Genomic DNA, 25,882 nt, shown 5'->3' with positions numbered 1-25,882 from the left:
TTTTTTTTTAGATTCCACAAATAAGCAATATAATATGATACTTCACTTTTCTAACTTACTTCACTCAGTATGATAGGCTTTAGGTCAATCCATGTTGCTGCAAATAGCATTATTTCATTCTTTTAAAATACTTGTTTATTTATTTTTATTTTTGGCTGTGCTGGGTTTTTGTTGCTGGATATATGCCCAGGAATGGGACTGCAGGATGATGTGGTAGCTCTATGTTTAGTTTTTTAAGGAACCTCCATACTTTTCTCCATAGTGGCTGTACCAGTTACATTCCCATCAGTGGTGTAGGGGAATTCCCTTCCCTCCACACCCTCTCCAGCATTTATTTGTGGATTTTTTGACAATAACCATATTCACTGGTGTGAGGTAATATCTCAATGTAGTTTTTTTCTACATTTCTATAATAATTAGTGATGTTGAACATCTTTTCATATTCTTCCTGGCCATATGTATGTCTTCTCTGGAGAAATGTGTGTTATATCTTCTGCCTATTTTTTGATTGATTGTTTGTTTTGATGATGTTGAGCTGCATGACCTGTTTGTAAATTTTGGAGACTAATTCTTTGTCAGCCACATCACTTGCAAATGTTTTCTCTCATTCTGTGGGTTGTCTTTTCATTTTGTTTATGGTTTCCTTTGGTGTGAAAAAGCTTTTGAGTTTATGTCCCATGTGTTTATTGTTATTTTTTTATTTCCATTATTCTGGGAGACAGATAAAAAAAGATATTGCTGCAATTTATGTCAGAGAGTGTTCTGCCTATGTTTTCCTCTAAGAGTTTTATAGGTCTCACATCTGGTCTCACATTTAGGTCTTTAATCTCATTTTGAACTTAGAATATTGTAATTTAATTTTTTTACATGTAGCTGTCCAGTTTCTGAGTACCAGTTATTGAAGAAACTGTCTTTCCACAATTGCACAGTCTTGTCCCCTGTGTCACAGATTGACCATAGGTGTGTGGGTTTATTTCTGGGCCTTCTATCTTGTTCCATTGATTTATATTTCTGTTTTGGTGCCAGTATCATTCTGTTTTGATGACTATAGCTTTGTAGTATAGTCTGAAGTCAGGGAGCCTGATTCCTCTAGCCCTGTTCTTCTTTCAAGGTTGCTTTGGTTCTTCGGGGCCTTTTGTGTCTCCATACCAATTTTAAGAATTTTTTGTTGTGTTATTCTAGTTCTGTGAACAATGCTGTTGGTAATTTGAAAGCAATTGCACTGAATCCATAGATTGCCTTGGGAGTACGGTCATTTCAACAGTGTTGATTCTTCCAGTCCAAGAACATGGTGTATCTCCCCGTCTATTTGTGTCTCCTTCAGTTTGTCTCATTAGTGTCTTACAGTTTTCAAAGTACAGGTCTTCTGTCTCCTTCAGTAGGTTTATTCCTAGGTATTTTATTCTTTGTGATGTGTTGGTAAATGGGATTGTTTCTTTAATTTCTCTTTCTAAACTTTCATTGCTAGATATAGAAAAACAATAAACTTCTGTGTATTAATTTTGTAATCTATAACTTTGCCAAATTCATTGATGAGTTCTAGTAGTTTTCTGATAGTATCTTTAGGATTTTCTATGTATAAGTATCATGTCATCTGCAAATAGTGACAGTTTAACTTCCTTTCCAATTTGGATTCATTTTATTTCTTTTTCTTTTCTGATTGCCATAGCTAGGGCTTCCAAACCTATATTGAATAAAAGTGGTGAGAGTGGAAATCTTTGTCTTGTTCCTGATCTTAGAGGAAATGCTTTCAGCTTTTCACTGTTGAGGATGATGTTAGCTGTAGGTTTGTCATATATGGCCTTTATTATATTGAGATATGTTCCCTCTATGCCCTCTTTCTGGAGAGTTTTCCTTATAAATAGGTGTTGAATTTTGTCAAAATCTTTTCTGCCTCAATTGAGATTATTACGGTTTTTAACTCTTCAGTTTGTTGATGTGGTGTATCACACTGATTGATTTGTGGATACTGAGAAATCCATACATCCCTAGGATAAATCCCACATGATCATAGTGTATGATCCTTTTTAATGAATTTTTGGATTCAGATTGCAAGTATTTTGTTGAGGATTTTTGCATCTATGTTCATCAGTGATATTAGCCTGTAATTTTCTCTTTTTTGGTGGTATCTTGGTCTAGGTTTGTTTTAAGTATAGAACTATTTCAATATTTAGTTTCATTTTAAAATTAAAATTATCGGACAATTTTTTGCAATTTAAAATTCATTATTAGAGGTGAGGAAAACATTAATAAGCCATTAGTTATTGAAAACAAATAAAATTATCAACCATGCATTTAAAAAAGCCATGTTAAAGAGTAAAAAGTTCCAATTATACTATTTAACCAAAGGAAATCTCCTTTACCTCTTTATTTCTAATTATAACATTCTCATTTTGACATAATTACACCTTTTTCACCCAATTAATACAATGTAAACAAAATTTTTCCAAATGTTAAGACTTTACCATTTATGACCTATGACATAATTGTAACTCTTTAAAAGTTCCTTAAAAGAAATTTGAAATTTTAATTTTCACTGTGAACCTGTCTGATCAAAAAGTAAAGGACATCACTACCACATGAATTAAAACAAATAATGGAATAAAAAACAAAAATGGTATCTATATAATCAGCAAATTATCTGATAAGACATTTTAACTGCTTCACATTTGTGCTTAGCACAAGTGAGAATAAACTGGTTCCAAGGTACTACAAGGTTTGGCATTTTTCCTCTTAAGCTTTAAATCATAGTGTTACTCTACTTAAGTAATCTCTAAGAAAATGGCAGTGTTCTTAAGTACAAAAATTATTATATCCAGTAGGTGGTATTCTACATAGTCAAGATAACAAGAGAATTCTTTATAAAATTAGATTTTTTAAAATGCAGAATATCTGATAATTACCAGTATCTCAAAAGCAAAAATGAGAAAAATACAGAAAATAGAAGTACTCATTGAATAATATTTCACTTTGAGGAAACCAGAAATGATTCTATTCCAAGAAATAAGTAATAATGATGAGATGTAACACACCATATATCTTTTAAGCCAAACCATGCTTTTCTGCTCAGAACAGTTCTGATTTTTACATTCTTAGTCTCCTTTGTCCAGAACAGGACCCATTTGAAGTCATTATTTGAATAGAGTTCATAATCTAAAGCCACTTTTCTCCACAGGATATTTTCATTTTAGTATTTATACAAAAGCTGCAAAAAGGCAAATGAAAATCAGTTATAAGAATTTGTAGCATAATAAATGCCAGTTACAGTAACTGTCAACAGACTTCTATACCGAAGCCAAAAAGTTGCTACAGTACAGGTGAGAAACTAACATGATTCCTCCACATACTCAGACTTCGTTTAGTAATACCGTCATAAGATCCAAAAACAAACCTTGATGGGTCCTTTCAAAGATGCATAATTTTCCAAACAATTTTCCTCTGGACACACAGCCTGTACATTGATTCAATCCTTTTTTTAGTCGTTTAGCTTTTGCAATATTTTCTGGACGTTTTTGTTTCTTCTTTTGCTCCTTTTCCCTGGCCTCAATCATCCTGGCCAATTTCCAAGACCACACAGCACTTGCTAGAAACAGTGGAGTTACAGCCAAAAATAACTGTTGTAAGGAAGCCATATGGGTCCTTTGCAGCCCATTCCACAACATACTCAGCCCAAGCCTTTAAATGAAACATCTTTGTGGAGGCCTTATGCTTGAGTAGTGATCTCTAATTTTGTCCTGGGATTAGCAGCCAGTCACAATTTCAGATGACCTTTGGTTGGCTGTCTTTTTCTTTAACTCTACCAATACAGTTCTGAGAGAAGGCTTAAATTCTATATACTCCTGTTCACCTCAATTTTGGACCCCAAGGGCAAGCGCCCTCCACACCAAGGAATAAATATTATTCTTCTTCCTTCCGAAAAGAATTGACCAGACTTGATCTTCGGACCAGACCCGCACGGCGCCTGAAGCTGAGGGCGCCTCGCAGCCACCTGCACTTTCCCTTCCTTGTGTTTTCCCCTTGCTCACTCTTCCTTCCTCACCCGCACCGCTGCGGCCTCGCTGCCCTGACCCTGCACACTGGCGAGCACCGGCGGGGCTCGAACAGCCAGCGATGCCCGGGGATCAGGGGTCGTCCCCATCACACCCTGGGCTGCTGGTGCCGCGCCGCGGCCATCTCCGCTGAGCACCCGGGCGAAACAGCCGCACCGGCCTCCACCCGCCCCATTACATTTCACGGGCCTGGTGGGTTCGGACCTCCACCCCGGCTTACCGCTTGGTCTAGTTTTGGTATAAGGGTAATGGTGGCCTCATAGCATAAGTTTAGGAGTTTTCTTTCCTCTGCAATTTTTTGGAACAGTTGTAGAAGGATAGGTGTTAGCTCTCCTCTAAATGTTTGATAGAGTTTGCCTGTGAAGCCGTGGGGCCCTGGTTTGTTGAGAGTTTTTAATCATAGTTTCAATTTCAGTGCTTGTGATTGGTCTGTTCGTATTTTCTATTTCTCCTGGTTCAGTCTTGGGAGACTGTACCTTTCTAAGAATTGTGTCAATTTCTTCCAGGTTGTCCCTGTAGAGTCAGTTGTGACTTCTCTTTTTTCATTTCTAATTTTATTGTTTGAAGCCCTCTCTCTTTTTTCTTGATGAATCTGGCTAAAGGTTTATCAATTTTATTTTTTCGAAGAACTAGCTGTTATTTCATTGATCTTTTCTGTTGTTTATTTCATCTCTATTTCATTTTATTTCTGCTCCAATCTATGATTTCTTCCTTCTACTAACTTTAGGTTTTATTTGTTATTTCTCTAGTTGCTTTAGATATAAGTTTAGGTTGTCTATTTGCGATTTTTTTTTTGTTTTCTGAAGATTGCATTGCTATAAGCTTCCCTCTTACAACTGCTTTTGCTGTATCCCATAGGTTTTGTTTGATTGGTTTTCTGTGTGTGGTTTTTTTTTTTAGTTTGTTTTTGGCCATGTCATGTGACATGTGGAAATTCATCCCATAGATTTTGGATCATTGTGCTTTCATTTTTGCATGTCTCTAGGTATTTTTTTATTTCCTCTATGATTTCTTCAGGGACCTATTAGTTGTTAACTAGCATATTGTTTCAGTTCAGTTCAGCCACTCAGCCGTGTCCGACAATTTGCGAATCCATGAATCGCAGCATGCCAGGCCTCCCTGTCCATCACCAACTCCTGGAGTTCACTCAGACTCACGTCCATCGAGTCAGTGATGCCATCCAGCCATCTCATCCTCTGTCGTCCCCTTCTCCTCCTGCCCCCAATCCCTCCCAGCCTCAGAGTCTTTTCCAATGAGTCAGGTGAGGCTTTATTGGGAATCCTGCTGCAGCAGGAGGGAGCAAAAACAAGTAACAGTTTGTTTCCCTTGTTCCCTGAGTTGGGGGAGAGTGCTGGCTCCTTATAAGACGTGAGAGTGGAGGTGTCTTGGGTCATCTGCCCACCCTCTTGGTGGTGCCATGTGCAGGGTGCATGTGCAATATTGTGTTTTTGCTCCTGGCTCCTCAGGATTGGCAGTTGGGTTCTTGTTTATAATTTGTTCCAACTCTGCATGCACACGCAATTATTTTTAGTCCCTTATAGTTTCTTTGTATTTTATTGTTCCGAGGAGGTTTGTCCAGGTGCAAACACTGAAGCAAAAGGTCTCAGGTTTCAAGTACCAGCCTGTGTCATTTCCCCCGAAGAATTCTTCACCCTTGATTTATACAGGTTAAGGTGATATTGGGGTGGCAACAGTGTGTGGTGGCTTGAAGTGAGATAGTTCTCTATCGGAGACTCAATCCTGGGCCACCTGGGTGAAAACCAGCACTCCTAACTGCCAGGACACCAGGGACTAGTGGGTAGAAGTACAGCCCTGGTTCTTGTCTCCTTTGAAAAAAGAATTTTACAAAGAGACTGAGATTATAAAACAAGCACTGAGTTTATTAGAACCTCATATGCATGAGAGAGCACACAAGAAGCAGTTTGTTTAGGACAGAACAAAGCAGAGCTCCCTACTCAGAGAAGAGTGTGGATGTCCTTGCTAATGAGGAGTGCACCAAAGGGGTGGTTTAATCATTTATATAGGGTCAGTTTTCTTTGTACCCTTTGGCCAGCCACCTGGCTCATTGCCCATAACTGGTCTGACTCAAGGCACTCCCTAGTGTGCACGGATGCCTTCTAACCACGATGGACCCCAGCATGAGGGCCTCTGGGAGGCTGGTGACACACATTGCAGGGCGGTGCCCCTTCCCTTTTTGGCTCTCGAGGAACTTCTCTCTTCTCTGAACTTCTCTGCACGTGCAGGTGGGGAGGTCTCCCTGGCTTCAAGAATGAAAGATGTGGTCGTCTTTGTTTTTACACCAGCAGAGCTTAGTCTCTCTCTGCTCTTGCTGTTAACTTTTTCTTGATCTGTCAGCAAGAGACATGCTCTTATTTGCTCAGCCTGACAAGCACCAGCGGCTTGGCCTGGGGCCCATCTACTTCTTACTTTAAAGGGCAAAGATCTCTTGTAAAACTTCTTCCTGCTGTACAGGGACCACAGACCCTAGCCCAGCCTAGAGGTGCATAAGTCCCTCACTGACTATTCTCCAAGGACCTGTTGGGGTCTGGGCTGCCCTCTGCTGGAATGGGTTGAATTCCTTGAGCCATCATGAGCTTTACTTGAAATTGTTGAAGCCTAGAAGACAAAAATGGGCTTCCCAGGTGGCGCTAGTGAAAGAACCAGCCCACTAATGCAAATTAGATGTCAGAGATGCCAGTTCAATCCCTGGGTCGGGAAAAGCCCCTGGAGAAGGAAATGACAACCCACTCCAGTATTCTTGCCTGGAGAATCCCATGGACAGAGGAGCCTGCTGGGCTACAGTCCATAGGGTCACATGGAGTTGGACACGACTGAAGTGACTTAGCACAGCACAGAAGACAAAAACTTAACCAAAAAGTTATACCAATGGGGGCCAAAAAGGAAAAGAACACCAATAGCCATTAAAGGGCCTTGAAAGGGAAGGAACCAGGTTAAATTTAGGAGGACTTCCTTAACTGTTGACCAGACAGTGGAGGCAATATTGCTCCTGACAAAACTGTGAAGCCATTCTGCTTGAGTGTATACTTCCTTAATATTAACTTCCACCTGTACTGTTGCATTGATCCTGGTGCAGCAGAAAGTATTCGTTATCATACAAGCTCTATCCATCTTGTTTTGCCAGAAGGTAATCAAGAGTTAGACAAAAAAGAGAGAGGGAAAGAAAAAGAGACAGTTAGCCAAAGAAACAAGAGAGGTTTTAAGTCTTGTTAAGCTTTGCCCTGTCTGTTTCATCATATAATCAAGCTGTCTGGTGAGATTTCTCAGAGTTGTTTTATGATAGGGAAAGCCTCCCCATGGAGCTACCAGTCCTATGGTCAGCCCTGCCCTTGCTAAGATCATTCCTAGTGCTCTCTGGGTTTGGTGGTGAGCCAGAGTGTCCTGTTAAAGATTTTAAAAAATCTTTTACCTCTGTAGTCCCTATAGTGTACTCTCCTTTGAAATGGACATATCAGTGCATATATAGGTCATAGCTTGGTTGAAAAAGGACAGGGCCTGGCCATAATTCTGTAAAATATGATGGCTTGAGTGTCCGCAGAGGAAAACAAACCCGCCAATGATGCAAACTTGAATTTCTGTCTCATGACTGCTAAGAGTGGACAATCTTGAAGGACATAACTGTTGTTAGTATTTGAACAGTTAGGGGACAGTGGACCATTATGTTGATAATTAAGCCTATAAAGCTCTATGATATTTTAAACAAGATGTTCATGTACAATCCTGCTGATACCATCAGAGGGTGGCACTTGATAGGCCAGGATTGCACAGGTGGGTTGAACTGGATCAACCAGGTGGATGGGACATTTTGTTCACACCACTTATATTCCCCTTCTGTTTTGTTTAGGGGTGTGGGCCATAGTTTGAAACAGGGCACTAGTGGGTAAGGTTGTTTATCCTTATAGTTTATCCCTATGGAAGAGGCTGGGCTTCCCTGTGGTTCAGTGGTAAAGAATCCACCTGCCAGAAGAGAAGATAAGTGAAGTGGAAGATAGAATTATGGAATAAATGAAGCAGAGAGGAAAAAATAATTAAAAGAAATGAGGACAACCTCAGAGACCTCTGGGACAATGTTAAACTCCCCGAAAGAAGACAAAAAGAAAGGGTGTGAGAAAATACTTGAGATAACAGTTGAAAACTTCCCTAAAATGGGGAAGGAAATAGCCACCCAAGTCCAAGAAACCCAGAGAGTCCCAAACAGGATAAACCCAAGGTGAAACACCCGAACACACATATTAATCAAAGTAACAAAAATTAAACACAAAGAGCAAGTATTAAAAGCAGCAAGGGAAAAACAACAAATAACACACAAGGGGATCCCTAATAGGATAACAGCTGATTTTTCCATAGAAATTCTTCAGGCCAGAAGGGAAGTGATGAAAGAGAAAAATCTACAACCAAGATTACCCAGCAAGGATTTCATTTAGATATAAAGGAAAAATCAAAAGCTTTACAGACAAGCAAAAGCTGAGAAAATTCAGCACCACCAAACTGAACTTCAACAACCAAGCTCTTCAACAAATGCTAAAGGATCTTCTTTAGACAGGAAACACAGAAAAGGTTTATAAAAATGAACCCAAAACAACAAAGTAAATAGTAATGGGATCATACTTATCAATAATTACCTTAAATGTAAGTGGGTTAAATGCTCCAACCAAAAGACAAAGACTGGCCAAATGGATACAAAACAAGACCCATATATATGCTGTCTACAAAAGACCCACCTCAAACCTAGGGACACATAGAGACTGAAAGTGAGGGGCTGGAAAAAGATATTTCATGCAAATGGAGACCAAAAGAAACAGGAGTAGCAATATACAATACTCATATCAGATAAAATAGACTTTGAAATAAAGACCATGATAAGAGACAAAGGACACTACATAATGATCAAAGGATCAATCCTAGAAGAAGATATAACAATTATAAACATATATGCAACCAACATGCATCAATACATAAGGCAAATGCTAACAAGTATGAAAGGGGAAATTAACAGTAACACAATAATAGCAGGGGACTTTCATACCCTACTGACACCTATGGATAGAACAACCAAACAGAAAATTAGCAAGGAAACACAAGCTTTAAATGATACAATAGACCGGTTAGACCTAATTGAAATCTACACAGCATTTCACCCCAAGATAATGGATTTCACCTTTTTCTCAAGTGCACACACAACATTATCCAGGATAGATCACATCCTGGGCCATAAATCTAGTCTTGGTACATTAAAAAAAAAATTGAAATCATTTCAAGCATCTTTTCTGATGACAGTGCAGTAAGATTAGATGTCAGCTACAGGGGAAAAAAACTACTAAAACCACAAACATATGAAGGCTAAACAACATGCTTCTGAATAACCAACAGATCACAGAAGAAATAAAAAAGGAAATCAAAATATGCAGAAACAAATGAAAATGAAGACACAACAACGCAAAACCTGTGGGATTCAGTTAAAGCAGTGCTAAGAGGGAGGTTCATAGCAATACAAGCCTACCTCAAGAAACAAGAGAGACATCAAATAAAAAACCTAACTTTACACCTAAAGCAACTAGAAAAATAAGAACAGAAGAACCACAAAGTTAGTAGAAAGTAAGAAAGAAGTAAAAATCAGAGCAGAAAAATGAAAAAGAAATGAAGGAGACTATAGCAAAGATCAACAAAACTAAAAGCTAGTTCTTCGAGACGATAAAATAGACAAACCGTTAGATTCATCAAGAAAAAAAGGGGGAAGGATCAAATCAATAATATTAGAAATGAAAATGAAGAAATCACAACAGACAACACAGAAATACAAAGGATCATAAGAGACTATGAGCAATTATATGCCAATAAAATGGACAACTTGGGAGAAATGGACAAATTCTTAGAAAAATATGACCTTCCAAGACGGAACCAGGAAGAAATAGAAAATCTTAACAGACGCATCACAAGCATGGAAATCAAAACTGTAATCAAAAATCTTTCAAAAAACAAAAGCCCAGGACCAGATGGCTTCAAAGGTGAATTCTACCAAAAATTTAGAAAAGAGTTAACCTGTCCTATTCAAACTCTTCCAGAAAATTGCAGAGGAAAGTAAACTCCCAGAGTCTAAGAGGCCATCATCACCCTAATCCTAAAACCAGACAAAGATGCCACAAAAAATAGAAAACTACAGGCCAGTATCACTGATGAACATAGATGCAAAAATCCTTAACAAGAGTCTAGCAATCAGAATCCAACAATATATTAAAAGATATTGTTATCTTTTTAACATCATGACCAAGTAGGCTTTATCTCAGGGATGAAGGATTGTTCAATATTCACAAATCACCATATTAACAAATTGAAAGATAAAATTGAAATTGAAAGATAAAAACCATATGATTATCTCAATAGATGCAGAGAAAGCCTTGACAACATTCAACACGCATTTATGATAAAACCTCTCCAGAAAACAGGCACAGAAGAAACACACCTCAACATAATAAAATCCATATATGACAAACCCACAGCAAACATCCTCAAGGGCAAAAATTGAAAGCATTTCTTCTAAAGTCAGGGACAAGACAAGGGTGCCCACTCTCACCACTATTCAAAATAGTTTTGGAAGTCTTAGCCACAGCAATCAGAGAAGAAAAAGAAATAAAAGGAATCCCAATAGGAAAAGAAGTAAAGCTCTCACTGTTTGCAGATGATATGATCCTCTATATAGAAAACCCTAAAGACTCCACCAGAAAATTACTAGAGCTAATCAATGAATATAGTAAAGTTGAAGGATATAAAACTAACATACAGAAATCCCTTGAATTCCTATACACTAACAATGAAAAAACAGAAAGAGAAATTAAGGAAACAATCTCATTCACCATTGCAACACAAAGAATAAAATACTTAGGAATAAATTTACCTAAAGAAACAAAAGACCTAAATATAGAAAACTAGAAAACACTGGTGAAAGAAATCAAAGATGACAAAAATAGATGGAGAAATATACCATGTTCATGGATTGGAAGAATCAATATAGTGAAAATGAGTATACTACCCAAAGCAATCTGTAGATTCAACGTAATCCCTATCAAGCTACCAAGAGTATTTTTCACAGAACTAGAACAAATAATTTCACAATTTGTATGGAAACACAAAAAACCTCAAATAGCCAAAGCAATCTTGAGAAAGAAGACTGGAACTGGAGGAATCAACCTTCCTGACTTGAGACTATACTACAAAGCTACAGTCAACAAGACAGTATGGTACTGACACAAAGACAGAAATATAGATCAATGGAACAAAATAGAAAGCCCAGAGATAAATCCACACACCTATGGACACCTTATCTTTGACAAAAGAGGCAAAAATATACAATGGAGAAAAGACAATCTCTTTAACAAGTGGTGCTGGGAAAACTGGTCAACCACCTGTAAAAGAATGAAATTAGAACACTGTCTAACACCATACACAAAAGTAAACTCAAAATGGATTAAAGATATAAATGTAAGACCAGAAACTATAAAACTCTTAGAGGAAAACATAGGCAGAACATTCTCTGACATAAATAACAGCAAGATTCTCTATGACCCACCTCCCAGAGTAATGGAAATAAAAGCAAAAATAAACAAATGGGATCTGATTAAACTTAAAAGCTTTTGCACAATGAAGGAAACTATAAGCAAGGTGAAAAGGCAGTCTTCAGAATAGGAGAAAATAATAGCAAATGAAACAACTGACATAGAATTAATCTCCAAAATATACAAGCAGCTCATGCAGCTCAATACCAGAAAAATGAACAACCCAATCAAAAAGTGGGCCAAGAACTAAACAGGCATTTCTCCAGAGAAGACTTATAGATGGCTAACAGACACATGGAAAGAGGCTCAATATCATTCATTATCAGAGAAGTGCAAATCAAAACCACAAGGAGGTACCATCTCACACTGGTCAGAATGGCTGCTATCAAAAAGTCTATAAACAATAAATGCTTGAGAGGGTGTGGAGAAAAAGGGAACCCTCTTACACTGTTGGTGGGAATGCAAACTAGTACAGCCAGCATGGATAACAGTGTGGAGATTCCCTAAAAAACTGGAAATCCCACTGCTGGGCATACATGCTGAGGAAACCAGAATTGAAAGAGACACATGTACCCCAAGGCAGTACTGTTTACAATAGCTAGGACATGAAAGCCACCTAGATGTCCATCGGCAGATGAATGGATAAGAAAGCTGTGGTACATATACACGGTGGAATATTCCTCAGCTATAAAAAAAGAACATGTTTGAGTCAATTCTAATGAGGTGGATGAAACTGGAGCCTATTATACAGAGTGAAGTAAGTCAGAAAGAGAAACACTAGTACAGTATATTAATGCATATATATGGAGTTTGGAAAGTCAGTAATGATGACCTTATATGCAAGACAGCAAAAGAGACACAGATGTAAAGAACAGACTTTTGGACTCTGTGGGAGAAGGCAAGGGTGGGATGATTTGAGAGAATAGCACAGAAACATGTATATTATTATATGTGAAATAGATAACCAGTGCAGGTTGATTCATGAAACAGGGCACTCAAAGCTGGTGCTCTGGGACAACCCAGAGGGATGGGGTGAGGAGGGAAGTGGGAGGGGGGTTCAGGATGGGGGGACACATGTTCACTCGTGGCTGATTCATGTTGATGTATGGCAAAAACCACCACAATATTGTAAAGTAATTAGCTTCTAATTAAAATAATTTAAATAAAAAAGAAGCCACCCGCCAAAGCAGGAGACACGGTTCAATCCACGGTCCAAGAAGGTCCCACATGCTGCGGAGCAATTAAACCCATGCATCACAACTACTGAGCATGTACTTTAGAGCCCAAGAACTGCAACTATTGAGCCCTTGGGCCGCAACTGCTGAAGCCTGTGTGCCCCAGAGCCTGTGCTCTGCAACAAGAGAAGCCACAGCAATTAGAAACCTGCACACCATAACTACAGAATAACCCCTGCTCGATGCAACCAAAGAAAAGCCCGCACAGCAATGAAGATCCAGCCAAAAATTAAAAAAAAAAAGAGGCAGGATATCTGGTGTATTTATATCTTGGAGGGTTCTTGAGGCATGTGAAAGAAATGCCATTTGTGCAATTTTTAACATAGTGTCTCCATATGGGGGACTCGGGTTAAAGAACTGGAATAGCCTCCTGGAAGGTGCACATGTGACCAGCAGAGGTTTGGGGTGGGTGGTAATTGTCCCTGATTTAGATTGTTAATTACCATTGGAATTGGCAGTTTCAGGAGAATGCAAGAGGAGGCCCAGTGGCCAGCTGGGGGTGTTGATGGCACATCCAGCATCTTTTAAACGTTCTGCTTTGGATATGATTCTGGAAATGTTGATGAGTGAGTTTTCTTGCCATTGTCCTTTAGTTACAGGGACTGGTAAAGCAGACAGATTCAGTAGGGGAAGCATTTCTGGGGTGGAGTGTTTCCCTTAAACCCAGCACAGACAAAAGAGCCACTTCCTGGGCGGGGTTGGCTAAGCCAACTGGTAGAACGCAAACAAGAGTTACAACAGCAAGTAGGAGTCCAATTCACCACATCATTTTACTTATCTGTCAATGGTGCCTGTCTTCTGAATAGGTATTTCAGGTTTTCCACTGGCTCACAGGTGTATTGTTCTTCTGTTGTGACCTGTGAGATTTTTGGAGGTAAAAGCTTTAGTCTGGACAAATGTACCCAGTTAGATATCCCTTACAATTTGACAGCAGTGGGGGTGGATAAAATTATGTTATAGGGCCTTTCTACTTTGGTAATAATTGGTCTTCAGGGAACCCCTCTTTCCAGATTTTAAGAAGAACTTGGTCCCCAGGGTTTCCTTGTGAAGGAACTACCCCTTCCACTGTATTTCTGGTGGAGGTGGCAGTGCCTTGTTGTCATAGTCCTGGATTGCCTTCTGAACTTGTCCTAGATTCATATTTCAGGGTCTGTTCACTTCCTCATCTAGTAGAATGTCAGTAGTAAGAAAAGCCTTCCCGTGGGTCATTTCAAATTACTCCTGAGGGTACATGAACCCTAAGGAGTGCAATGTGAGTCTCTTGGCAGTTTTTTGTTTTTTTTTTTTCTAAGGTTTTCTTTAAAGTATGGTTCATTTTCTCTACCTTCCCTGAAGATTGTTGTTCGGCTGCTCAGTCGTGCTTGACTCTTTGTGATCCCAAGGACTGCAGCACTCCAGGCTTTCCTGTCCTTCACCATCTCCCATAGCTTGGGGGTGCCAATAAGTGTAACTTGTAGTTTATCCCTAGGGCTGTTGTGAGCCCCTGTGTGATTTTGGGTATAAAAGAGGGATAACAATCACTCAGGGAGACTTTGGAAGTCCACACTGAGGAATCATGTCTTTTATTTTTGTCATGCCATGCAACTTGAGGGATCTTAGTTCCCTGAACAGGGATTGAACCCAAGCCCCATGCAGTGGAAATAGAGAGTTCTAACTGCTGGACAACCAGGGAATTCCTAGGAATTATTTCTTTTAAAAGGGATTTACAGAGTTCAGTAGCCTTTTCAGACTGGGTAGGGGAAGCATCAACCCATACTGTGAAAGTATCAATGAACATAAGAAAATATTTATATCCTGACCGTGGGGGCATTTGGGTGATACCTAACTGCCAGTCTTCCCCCAGGTATGTTGAACTGGCCTGAATAATGAAGGGGGAATTGAATGGGCCTGCGGGTTATTACAGGCACACAAATCTTAGGCAAGGGTTACTTGTTTTACTGTGTTTTTTGAGTCCCTTCCCTGAAAAACTCTTTCAGTCAAGTCCTGTAGTGCATCCCTCCCATAGTGGGTGGCATCATGTAAACTCTTAGCAAGTTTCTATTGTTGGGCTTCAGAGATTGGAACATTGTTCCCCTGTTTATGCTTGCTTTCTCACAGCTCCATTTCTCAGCTTTTCCTTGTTCCTGTGGAGAATACTAGGGACAGCTAGGGAGTCCGGGGGCACAGATGCCAGGGGCCTAACTTGCTAAGGCTTTTTAGTCGAGTTGCCCACTTTGCAGTTCTGCCCGCTTTGCTGTCCCCATGGCTCACAGAAGATCCATCCCTCTGATGGCTCCTACAGTAGATTATTGAAAGAGTCAGAACTAAGTCTTCATGTTTTATGAAAGAATCTCTAGCAGGTAACATTTCTCCAGCTCTCCTAAGTACTAGGGCCACTGTACAGTTAACACAGCAGCTCCCAGTTTTTGATAGAGCCTGGTTACAGGTCATGGGGTGCCGGGAGCCACCACTGGAGATCCCACCCATGACAAGGTCATGTGGAAGAGCCATGACAAGCAAGGTGGATCATGGCTCGAGGGACCCCCTGAATCTGCTCGAGCATCTATCCCCAAACCAGAATCTGTCTGTCTTACTATTTTGTGCCTTTCACCAACTCTTCTGACATTAACAGGGGGCTATCCCCGGCCACCTTTCTCTGGAAAAAGTCAACTTAGGGCTTTAGTTAATAAGTCTCCTGGGCATGAAAGGACTATTTCTATTTTAACCCCTTGTTGGCATTCTAGCTTGCCTGACAGGTTTATCCATACTCTTGCAATTAACACACATGATTGTTCACAACTCCCCAACCTTGAAAGGCACGGGAAGCCAAAACATTCTAAAAGTCCTAATGAGCATAGAGCCCTTTGAGGGATGAAAAATTATTAGAATAGATAGTACTGGTAAAGAGCTTCATTATTGGGCCAATGCTTGCTGCCAAGTTCCCATATCTCTTATCCATTGTGCACCTGGGAATGCATTGGTTAACATAGTTGGAATGTAAGAAAAACAAGCAGCAGCCTTGGAATTAACCACATCAGACCTTTGAGCTGATTGGTTCTTTCTTTGTTGTAACTCACTGCACCTTTGCTCCGTGAGAATGTAACTCTGTTTAGCACTTTCTGAGGCTGACATAGATTAGAAATATAAAGAAAAAACACTCCAAGGGAAAATAAGTTTTCTGGTTGAGCAGCCTTTATCAAAAAAGGGTCATAAAATGTCCACAGGCCTCCAAGGCCAGAAGATAATGTACACAACATTGTTTATGGGAAAGGTGTGCAGAAAAAATCCTGGTTTTGATAAAGACAAAACAGATGTAATGTTTGGGCTGACTCTGTATGACTTTGCATCTTTCATTTCCCTCTATGTACAAGTCAAGGTATAAAAGTTCCTTTTGAAAATAAAGTTATGGGCCTTGCTCACCAAAGCTTGGTCTCCCCGTGTTGTTCTTTTTTTCCTTTTCTCTCCTTTTCTCTCTCTGTTCTTCTTTCAGGATGACTCCTTGGAACACAGGAGCTTTATTGGCTTTCTGTGTTAATCAAGGAAGATCAAGCTTCTCTCTTTGCTTTGCTATCCTTTCACCTGAGCCGTCATCCTGAGGGTATGAGGGTATGAGCCATGATCCGCCTCGCTTGTCATGGCTCTTCCACATGACCTTGTCATGGGTGGGATCTCCCGTGGTGGCTCCTGGCAATGGGGCATTTGATCCTCACCTAAAGATAGATGGCAGTGATAGGCTTCAGAAACGAGCTTGGAGTATCTTATTAATAACACAATTAAACTTTACAACAAAGAACTATCTGGGAAGTAGTCTTAGTAAGTACAGACCTCAAAACAGAATCAGAATTTGATGTACACTGAAACAATCTTTTTCTCTCTAAAATTACCATTTTTACTAAATATAGCCGAATTATAATTTATTTGATTGCAAATTAAGTCTGATTTCAAGAAATTGACTTGGTACTTATGTAAAGTTATATAGGTTATTTTATTGGGTTGGCCAAAAAGTTTGTTTGGTTTTTCTGTACCCTCTTATGGAAAGTGGTGACAAGGGCTTATCACAGATTTTGCTGTACAGATTTGGGTGAATCCCTCCCTTTTTGAAGTCTCCTCAAAATACCTAGAGATTAGGAAGTGGCATTCCCAATTTACCTGATAAAGCTGCTGGGAACCTTAGTTTCCAGTTTCTGGAGGGATCAGGTAGAGGGAATGTTTCAGTTCTACTTAGGGGTGTAACTTGCCAAATTGCTGTAAATTATAATTAGCTTGACGGGAAGGGTTTCCTTATATCTGGAAAACACAGAATAAAAGCCAGTAATGTCTCAGACAAAACTGAAATATTATAACCGTATTCTTCAGTTCACTTATTTAGCAGTTTTATAAGGTCATCAAGTTTACCCAATTTAGTGGTATGATATGAAAGTTATAGGAAACCTGTACTTGTCAAAATGCTGTTTCTGTGAATCTTCTTGAAGATGAAGCATTTTTACAAAGCATCAGCTTAACTGTCTATGAATGACAAAACATTTAAAAAGCACAGTTGAACATCTGATAACAATGTAACTGACAAACAAACTTGGTTATAGTAACTAGAAATTGTGACTGATAATATTTTTATCAGGACATACCAGATTTTTAAGAATTTCATATAATTTCTAGAGTATCTATATCAATAAAATTTATCCATATTATGCAACCTAAGAATGTTTTAATACTCATTTGACAATGCTTCCCATGTAATTTAATATACCAAATAAACCCAGTTAGTTTAGGATCTCTCTTTGGGATGCTTCAGCTGGAGGTCAAAATAACTTTAATTAGCATTTGATATTTGAAAGGTGTAAAAAAAATACTAAAAAGTTTTAACTCACTTGGTCATATAGGCTCACAGGTCCCTGTGAAACAATACTTATTCATTTAACCAAAGTGACAATAAAAGATTTCAAAGGGCAAATAAGTAACAGCTTAAAATTTAAAAGCAAAGAAGTCTGCACAATCTGTTAGTAAAAGCAGCATTCCAAGAAGACTTTGTTCTCTTAGAGAAAGAAACAAAATCCAGTCCTATGCCATCTACTCTTAATCCATTTACTTAGTTAAAATTGAATCCAATCTTAAGAAAATCTTGACCACGTGCAAAACTCTTTTCCCAATGTTCCTTTTCTAGAAACTTCTCCAACTTTCTGTATCCTATATTATTCCATCCCTCATTTTCTTTTTCATTTCAAAACAACCAGCTCTAGGACAAAACCACTTCTTATCTTTGAACAAAATGCACTTCCATCCTTATACCTTCATTTACTAAAAACATGTTTCCTATTTTCCTTGCATACTAAAATGTTTTCCTCATAATTCTTAATCTTAGAGCATTAATCTCTAGCAAAAACTAAGAAGCAAGTAATTGTAAACTGTCATATCAGCATTTTCTGATCAGAATATCTCATAACCTCTAGAAACATGCATCTTCCCAAAACATTATTTCTTTCCTCAACATGGTACAGGATATGTGTCTAATAAACACAACATCTGTACTTTCCCTCTTGTAAGAGAAAAATAGGTAAATTTAGACCTGTTTAGCAATTAATGTTCCAATATTTTATCTTATTTGAAATGCCCTGAATATTCAATGAGTTCATATCATTTAACTTAATTCAGTGTCAAGTTACCAAGATTTAGAGAAACTATTTTAGATGGACATTTTCAAAACTTATTATTCCTACGTGTGTGTTTGTGCTCAGTCGTGTCTGACTCTCCGTGACCCCATGGACTGTAGCCCACCAGGCTACAGTCTCCTCTGTAGGAGGAGACTCCTACAGAGTCTCCTCTGTAGGAGGAGACTCCTACAGAGTCTCCTCTGTCCATTCTCCAGGCAAGAATACTCGAGTGGGTTGCCATTTCCTTCTCCAGGGAATCTTCCTGACCTGTGGACCGAACTTGTGTCTCTTGCATCTCCTGCATTGGCAGATGGGTTCTTTACCATTAGCACCACCTAGGAAGCCCCAATTATTCCTATAGAGTTTACCAAAAAGCTGTTATCTCTGTTATATTTACTTAAAAGTTTAATTATATCAGGTTATTTTCCTCATTAACAGATTTTATAACAGAAACAATGTGCACTTACTGACCTTCAGTAACTCTAGGAACAATAAAAGTATTTTACTTAATGTTGATGACTCGAAAGACAGGTCTGTATTAATTAAACCTACAAGGTTAAGCTAACTTTATTGTAGATATTAACTCAATATTGACTGTTTCCCAGGTCACATGAACCTGAAATGTATTCTGGTGAATTTCTTTTGTATTGCTTAGAATTTATATAAATGCTTAATTTACTTTAAGCTAATTAAATACTCATTTACATGTTAATTTTTTTAACATGTTAAATTTACAAGTTAATTTTTTACAGGTTAACTTGTAAAAGTTACAAGTTAATTTCTAAATTAAAAATTTATAAGTCAGTGTTTATGTTTACAAGTTAATTTTTACATAATGAGACACAGCACTGAAAACCATATAGTTTTCTGGCTTGAGTTTTAAAAGGCTTCTTTCTTTTCCTCCTCAGTCTGGGGACTACAGATTTTGGATCAGATAGTTCCTGAAAGTCAAGGCAGAACAGTTACATTTTAAAGACGGGAGAGAAATGCAAGCTCCTTCCCCCTGCTCCGTGTTCTTTAAAGTCCTACTAAGTAACCTAAGGCTGGAGTCTCAGGCAATGTGGGCTGTGTTTGTATTTTAAGGCTTATGTGCTCAACCCATACGCACAATGAGGTGGAGACTTGCAGGAGTGGTGGGACAGACAAAAGCACATAAAACAAAGATCCTGATACATTCACTGACTGAGAGTCAACATGTATCAATGACAGAAACTTAAAGGCACAAACAAGAAACAAAGACATGGTATTATTGCAAGGTGGCCTCTGGAGGACTTTGTCCAGTCCAGCTCCTTTCTCAACTAGCCCTTCTGCCAGCTGGAACACAAAAGAGAAAAGTATGGGTGCCGGGAGCCACCACGGGAGATCCCACCCATGGCAAAGGTCATGCGGAGAGGACCTGACAGGCAAAGGCGGAACAGGACTCCAGGGATTCCCTGGATTTGCTCGAGCATCTACCCCGAAACTAAAATCTGTCTGTCTACTGTTTATTATATTATGCCTTTCACCAACTCTTCTGACATTTACAGGGGGCTATCCCCAACCACCTTTCTCTGAAGAAAATCAACTTAGGGCTCTAGTTAATAAGTTTCCTGGGCTTGAAAGGAGCATTTTTACTTTAACCCCTCTGTTACTATTTTAGCTTGCTTGGCAGATTTATCCACACTCTTGCAACTAACGCACATGATTGTTCACAACACCCCAAGCATAACCTTCGAGCGATAAAAAAGCTTTATTAGAATAATACTGCATTGTTGAGCCAATGTTTGCTACCGAGTTTCCTTGTCCTTTACCCAATGTGCGCCTGGGAGTGCATTAGCAAGTATAGTTGGTATGCAAGAAAAACAAGCAGTAGCCTTGGCATTAGCAACATAAAACCCTTGAGTCAGTAAGTTCTTTCATTGTTATAACCCACTGCACCTTTGCTCCATAAGAATGTAGCTCTGTTTCCTGAGGGGGACTGCAGACTGGAAAGATAAAGGGAAAGCAGGTTTTCTGGATGACCAACCTTTATCAAGAAAGAGCTACAAAATGTTAACAGGCCACAGGGTCAGAAGATGATGTACACAACATAAGACCCTTGTTTATGAAAAGCTATGCAGAAAATATCCTGGTTTTGATAAAGGTGAAACTGATGTAATGTTGAGCTGACTCTGCATGACTCTGTATCTTTCACTTCTGGAAATGTGTAACTCAGGGTATAAAAGCTCCTTTTGAAAATAAAGCTACAGACCTGGCTTCATCAGAGCTTGGTCTCCCCATGTCATTCTTTTTTTTCCTTTTCTCTTCTTTTCTCTCTCTGTTCTTCTTTCAGGATGACTACTTGAAGCACAGGGGCTCTCTGTTCACTTTTTTTGCCTGGGCTTCTAAGACCCAACCAGGAAGGTGCCCTGTGTCTTCACCGGGAAGAGGGCGTCCTGCGTCCTCACCCCACCGAGAGGGCACCTGCAGCCTCCGTGAACAGAGCAAGTTCCGTGTCAGGAACTTTATTGGCTTTCTGTGTAAACCAAGGAAGATCAAGCCTCTTTCTCTCCCCTTTTACTTTCCATATCACTGACGCCATCATCCTGAGGGAATCCCTGGATCCAACTGGGGCTGGACCCTGGTATATGGGGGCTCATGAAAAAGGTGAGCCAACAAGGAGTCTCCAAGATGAAAATGATGGGAGTGTAGGTAAGAGAACCGAGGGAGAGGTAAAGGGAGGCAGGGCTGAAAAGACTGAAAAAGAGAAAGAGATTGCTATTCTAACCCACCTCCTGTGGATGTCTATTCAGGCACCAGACTTGGTGCTTCCAGAATGGGCCAGTGAAGGAGCTAACAGCCTGTCCACTGCCCACCAAGGTCATCAAGGCCTGAAACCAGCCAATTGTAAGTCATCTGTGGGACTCCAACACACAGGTGGGACCTTCACCTGCACATGTATCAGTATATAGAGATAAAATCCCTTATGATTATACAATGGAAGTGACAAATAGATTCAAGGAATTAGATCTGATAAACAGTGCCTGAAGAACTATGGACGGAGGTTTGTGACACTGTACAGGAGGCAGTGATCAAGACCATCCCCAAGAAAAAGAAATGCAAAAATGCTGTCCAACGAGGTCTTACAAAAAGCCGAGAAAAGAAAAGATGTGAAAGGCAAATGAGAAAAGGAAGGATATACCCATTTGAATGTAGAGTTCCAAAGAATAGCAAGGAGAGATAAGAAAGCCCTCCTCAGTGATCAATGCAAAAATATAGAGGAAAATAATAGAATGGGAAAGACTAGAGATCTCTTCAAGAACATTAGAGATACCAAGGGAACATTTCATGCCAAGATGAGCTCAATAAAGGACAGAAATGGTATGGACCTAACAGAAGGAGAAGATATTAAGAAGAGGTGGCAAGAATACACAGAACTGTACAAAAAAGATCTTCATGACCCAGATAATCACGATGGTGTGGTCACTCACCTAGAGCCAGACATCCTGGAATGTGAAGTCAAGCGGGCCTTAGGAAGCATCACTACAAACAAAGCTAGTGAAGGTGATAGAATTCCAGTGGAGCTATTTCAAATCCTAAAAGATGATGCTGTGAAAGTGCTGCACTCAACATGCCAGCAAATTTGGAAAACTCAGCAGTGGCCACAAGACTGAAAAGGTCAGTTTTCATTCCAATCCCAAAGAAAGGCAATGCCAAAGAATGCTCAAACTACCACACAGTTGCACGCATCTCACACACTAGTAAAGTAATACTCAAAATTCTTCAAGCCAGGCTTTGGCAATATGTGAACCATGAACTTCCAGATATTCAAGCTGGTGTTAGAAAAGGCAGAGGAACCAGAGATCAAATTGCCAATATCTGCTGGATCATCAAAAAAGCAAGAGAGTTTCAGAAAAACATCTATTTCTGCTTTATTGACTATGTCAAAGCCTTTGACTGTGTGGATCACAATAAACTGTGGAAAATTCTGAAACAGATGGGAATATCAGACCACCTGGCCTGCCTCTTGAGAAATCTGTTTGCAGGTTAGGAAGCAACAGTTAGAACTGGACATGGAACAATACACTGGTTCCAAATAGGAAAAGGAGTACTTCAAGGCTGTATATTGTCACCCTGCTTATTTAACTTTTATGCAGAGTACATCATGAGATGGAGCACAAGCTGGAATTAAGATTGCCAGGAAAAATATCAATAACCTCAGATATGCAGATGACACCACCCTTATGGCAGAAAGTGAAGAAGAACTAAAGAGCCTCTTGATGAAAGTGAAAGAGGAGAGTGAAAAAGTTGGCTTAATGCTCAACATTCAGAAAACTAAGATCATGGCATCCGGTCCCATCACTTCATGGCAAATAGATGGAGAAACAGTGAAAACAGTGGCTGACTTTATTTTTTGGGCTCCAAAATCACTGCAGATGGTGACCGCAGCCATGAAATTAAAAGACGCTTACTCCTTGGAAGGAAAGTTATGACCAACCTAGACAGCATATTAAAAAGCAGAGAAATTACTTTGCCAACAAAGGTCCATCTAGTCAAGGCTATGGTTTTTCCGGTAGTCATGTATGGATGTGAGTGCTGGACTGTAAAGAAAGCTGAGCACTGAAGGATTGATGCTTTTGAATTGTGGTGTTGGAGAAGACTCTTGAGAGTCTCTTGGATTTCAAGGGGATCCAACCAGTCCATCCTAAAAGAGATCAGCCTCGGGTGTTCATTGGAAGGACTGATGTTGAAGCTGAAACTCCAATACTTTGGCCACCTGATGTGAAGAGCTGACTCATTTGAAAAGACCCTGATGCTGGGAGGGATTGAGGGCAGGAGGAGAAGGGGACAACATAGGATGAGATGATTGGATGGCTTCACAAACTCAATGGACATGAGTTTGGGTAAACTCCGGGAGTTGGTGATGGACAGGGAGGCCTGGCGTTCTGCAGTTCATGGGGTTGCAAAGAGTCAGACACAACTGAGCAACTGAACTGAACTGGCATTCAGTCCCATCACTTCATGGCAAATAGATGGTGAAACAATGGAAACAGTGACAGACTTTATTTTGGGGGGCTCCAAAATCACTGCAGATGGTGACTGAAGCCATGAAATTAAAGACACTTGCTCCTTGGAAGGAAAGTTATGACCAACCTAGACAGCATATTAAAAAACAGAGACATTACTTTGCCAACAAAGGTCTGTCTAGTCAAAGCTATGCTTTTTCTAGTACGCATGTATGGATGTGAGAGTTGGACTTATAGAGAAAGCTGAGTGTGGAAGAATTGATGCTTTTGTAAATGCTTTTGAACTTAATTGGAGAAGACTCTTGAGAGTCCCTTGGACTGCAAGGAGATCCAATCAGTCAATCCTAAAGGAAAACAGTCCTGAATATTTATTGGAAGGACTGATGCTGAAACTGAAACTCCAATACTTTAGCCACCTAATGCGAAGAACTGACTCATTGGAAAAGACCCTGATGCTGGGAAAGATTGAAGGCAGGAGGAGAAGAGGACGAAAGAGGATGAAATAGTTGGATGACATCACCAACTCGATGGACATGAGTTTGAGTAAGTTCCAGGTGTTGGTGATGGACAGGGAAGCCTGGCGTGCTGCAGTCCTGGGGTTGCAAAGGAGAAATCTGCTGATTTAGCCTATTCCATCCCAACCAGACTTCTTGGCAGCAGGAAAATAAAGGCGAGAATATTAGGATGATCAGACTTCTGGCCACTACAGGATATGAGGTTTGAACCTCTGTTGCTCTCATAAATCTCCGGTCAGCAACAGCCTGCTAGACCAAGATCTGCAAGGTGTGAGGCAAGCCTCTCCTGTCTCAGTCTTCCATCGAGGTGAGCCATTGCTGGCCAAAGGGAGCAGGTCTTACAAACCGAGAGGAGTGACACTGTGGCTGTGTGATGCCCACTCCCTCAGAAGGGTAGGACAGAAGCAGGAGAAGACAGAGAGGATGGAGAGAGGAGAAGTAGAGAGATGTCAGGGGAGAAAAGGGGCAAAGGGGAGGGGAAAGCAGTGAGAGTAAAGGGATAAAGGGCAGAAGAAAGGTTTGCTTGAATGAGGGTACTGAGGCCCTCAGGGGCCGGGAAGGCAGACTTACCAAGTGTGGTGATGCTGAAACTAGAGGTTCAGGAGGCTGCTTGTCACACAAAAGGATGCTGCATTCGGTAGTCCTGGAGGTGCCCAGATCCTCTCCCAGGAAGGGGACTGTGTCTCTTTGCAGAGTATGTTACTGATAAAGTTTCCTGGCTCCTTAGTAATAGAAATTGGTAAGACGCCAGACAAGAAAGGTTGGCAAGGCTGGGACTCCTGTTGCAGCAGGAGGGTGCAAACACAAGGAAGAGGTCCCCCTGCCGGGTCCCTGATGGAGAGGGGTAAGCGGGATCCTTCTATGGGGTGGCGGTAGGGCGGGTGAGGGCTCAGGCCTGAAGGGCGGCTCAGGTGGTCTGCCCAGCGTCCTGATGGTGCCATGTGCAGGGTGCATGCGCAGTGCCCTGCTTTTGCTCCTGCCTCCTCAGAAGAGGCAGTTGGGTTTTTGGTCTTTTTGTATCTTGTTCATGATTTGCCCAATTATCCATGCATGCTGGGTTGCTTTTAGTCTCTTATAGTTTCCTTTGTATTTTGTTGCTCTGTCCAGGGGCAAGCACTGAAGCAAAGGGTCCCTGGTTTCAGGTCCCAGACTGTCTCAACCTCGTTTCCTTATTCATTCATAGCAAATGTTCTAAGCGTCCACCCCGTGCCAGGTCTTGCTCGAGTTTCTGGCGACACAGACGCACTGTGCACTGGCTTCGACCTAGTCCTGCCCGGCCACAGTGCTGGGAGGGGAAAGCCTGTGGGGCTCAGAGAGCTGATCATGTGGGGAATGACCACAGAAGGATAGAGCGCCTCCCTGAGAAAGTGAGAGTAGCCCTATGACCCAGGGGAGAGGAGGAGTTCTCGGGAAAGGATTGATCAGTGTAAGCAATCAATGCCAGTCTGGTGGAGCTCAGTGAGAGAGGTCTGGGACGGATGGGGGCAGGGCACAGCACTGGGATATAGCACAGTTTGTCAGGGATTTGTGTTTGTACCCTTGAAACTGTGGGATCTGTCCAAAGCAGGAAACAGAATGGGGCCTGTGGTGGGAGTGACAGTCTTATTTGCATTCTGAAATGACCACTTTGGTGCGCATGGAGAAGGGACTGAAGAGACTAAGAGAGGAAGTGGGAAGGCCAGCCAGGCGCTGGTACAGGGAGACACTGTGACACACAAGAATTTTGAACTGAAGACATTGGAGAATAAGCTTCCCCCCGGCCCCCGCCCTGGAATTCCCTCACCTGTCTAAAAGCTGCTGCTGCTAAGTCGCTTCAGTCGTGTCCGACTCTGTGTGACCTCATGGACTGCAGCCTACCAGGCTCCTCTGTCCATGGGATTTTCCAGGCAAGAGTACTGGAGTG

General features: G+C 40.6%; 1 long non-coding RNA gene and 1 pseudogene across 1 annotated transcript; both read right to left on the bottom strand.

Annotated features, from left to right (window-relative positions):
* Positions 1-3,347: 3,347 nt before the first annotated feature.
* Positions 3,348-4,293, bottom strand: LOC129659038 (small integral membrane protein 15-like; annotated as a pseudogene).
* Positions 4,294-10,927: 6,634 nt separating this feature from the next.
* Positions 10,928-24,684, bottom strand: LOC129622522 (uncharacterized). The gene is made up of 4 exons (XR_008700038.1): positions 24,550-24,684; positions 16,981-17,118; positions 16,252-16,541; positions 10,928-13,709 (listed from the first exon to the last, which is right to left on the bottom strand). It is a non-coding gene; the product is annotated as an uncharacterized LOC129622522 (long non-coding RNA).
* Positions 24,685-25,882: the final 1,198 nt, after the last annotated feature.

Source organism: Bubalus kerabau, chromosome 1 (genome assembly GCF_029407905.1).
Source record: "Bubalus kerabau isolate K-KA32 ecotype Philippines breed swamp buffalo chromosome 1, PCC_UOA_SB_1v2, whole genome shotgun sequence".
Classification (NCBI taxonomy): domain Eukaryota; kingdom Metazoa; phylum Chordata; class Mammalia; order Artiodactyla; family Bovidae; genus Bubalus; species Bubalus kerabau.
This window is presented reverse-complemented; position numbering and strand designations above follow the sequence as displayed.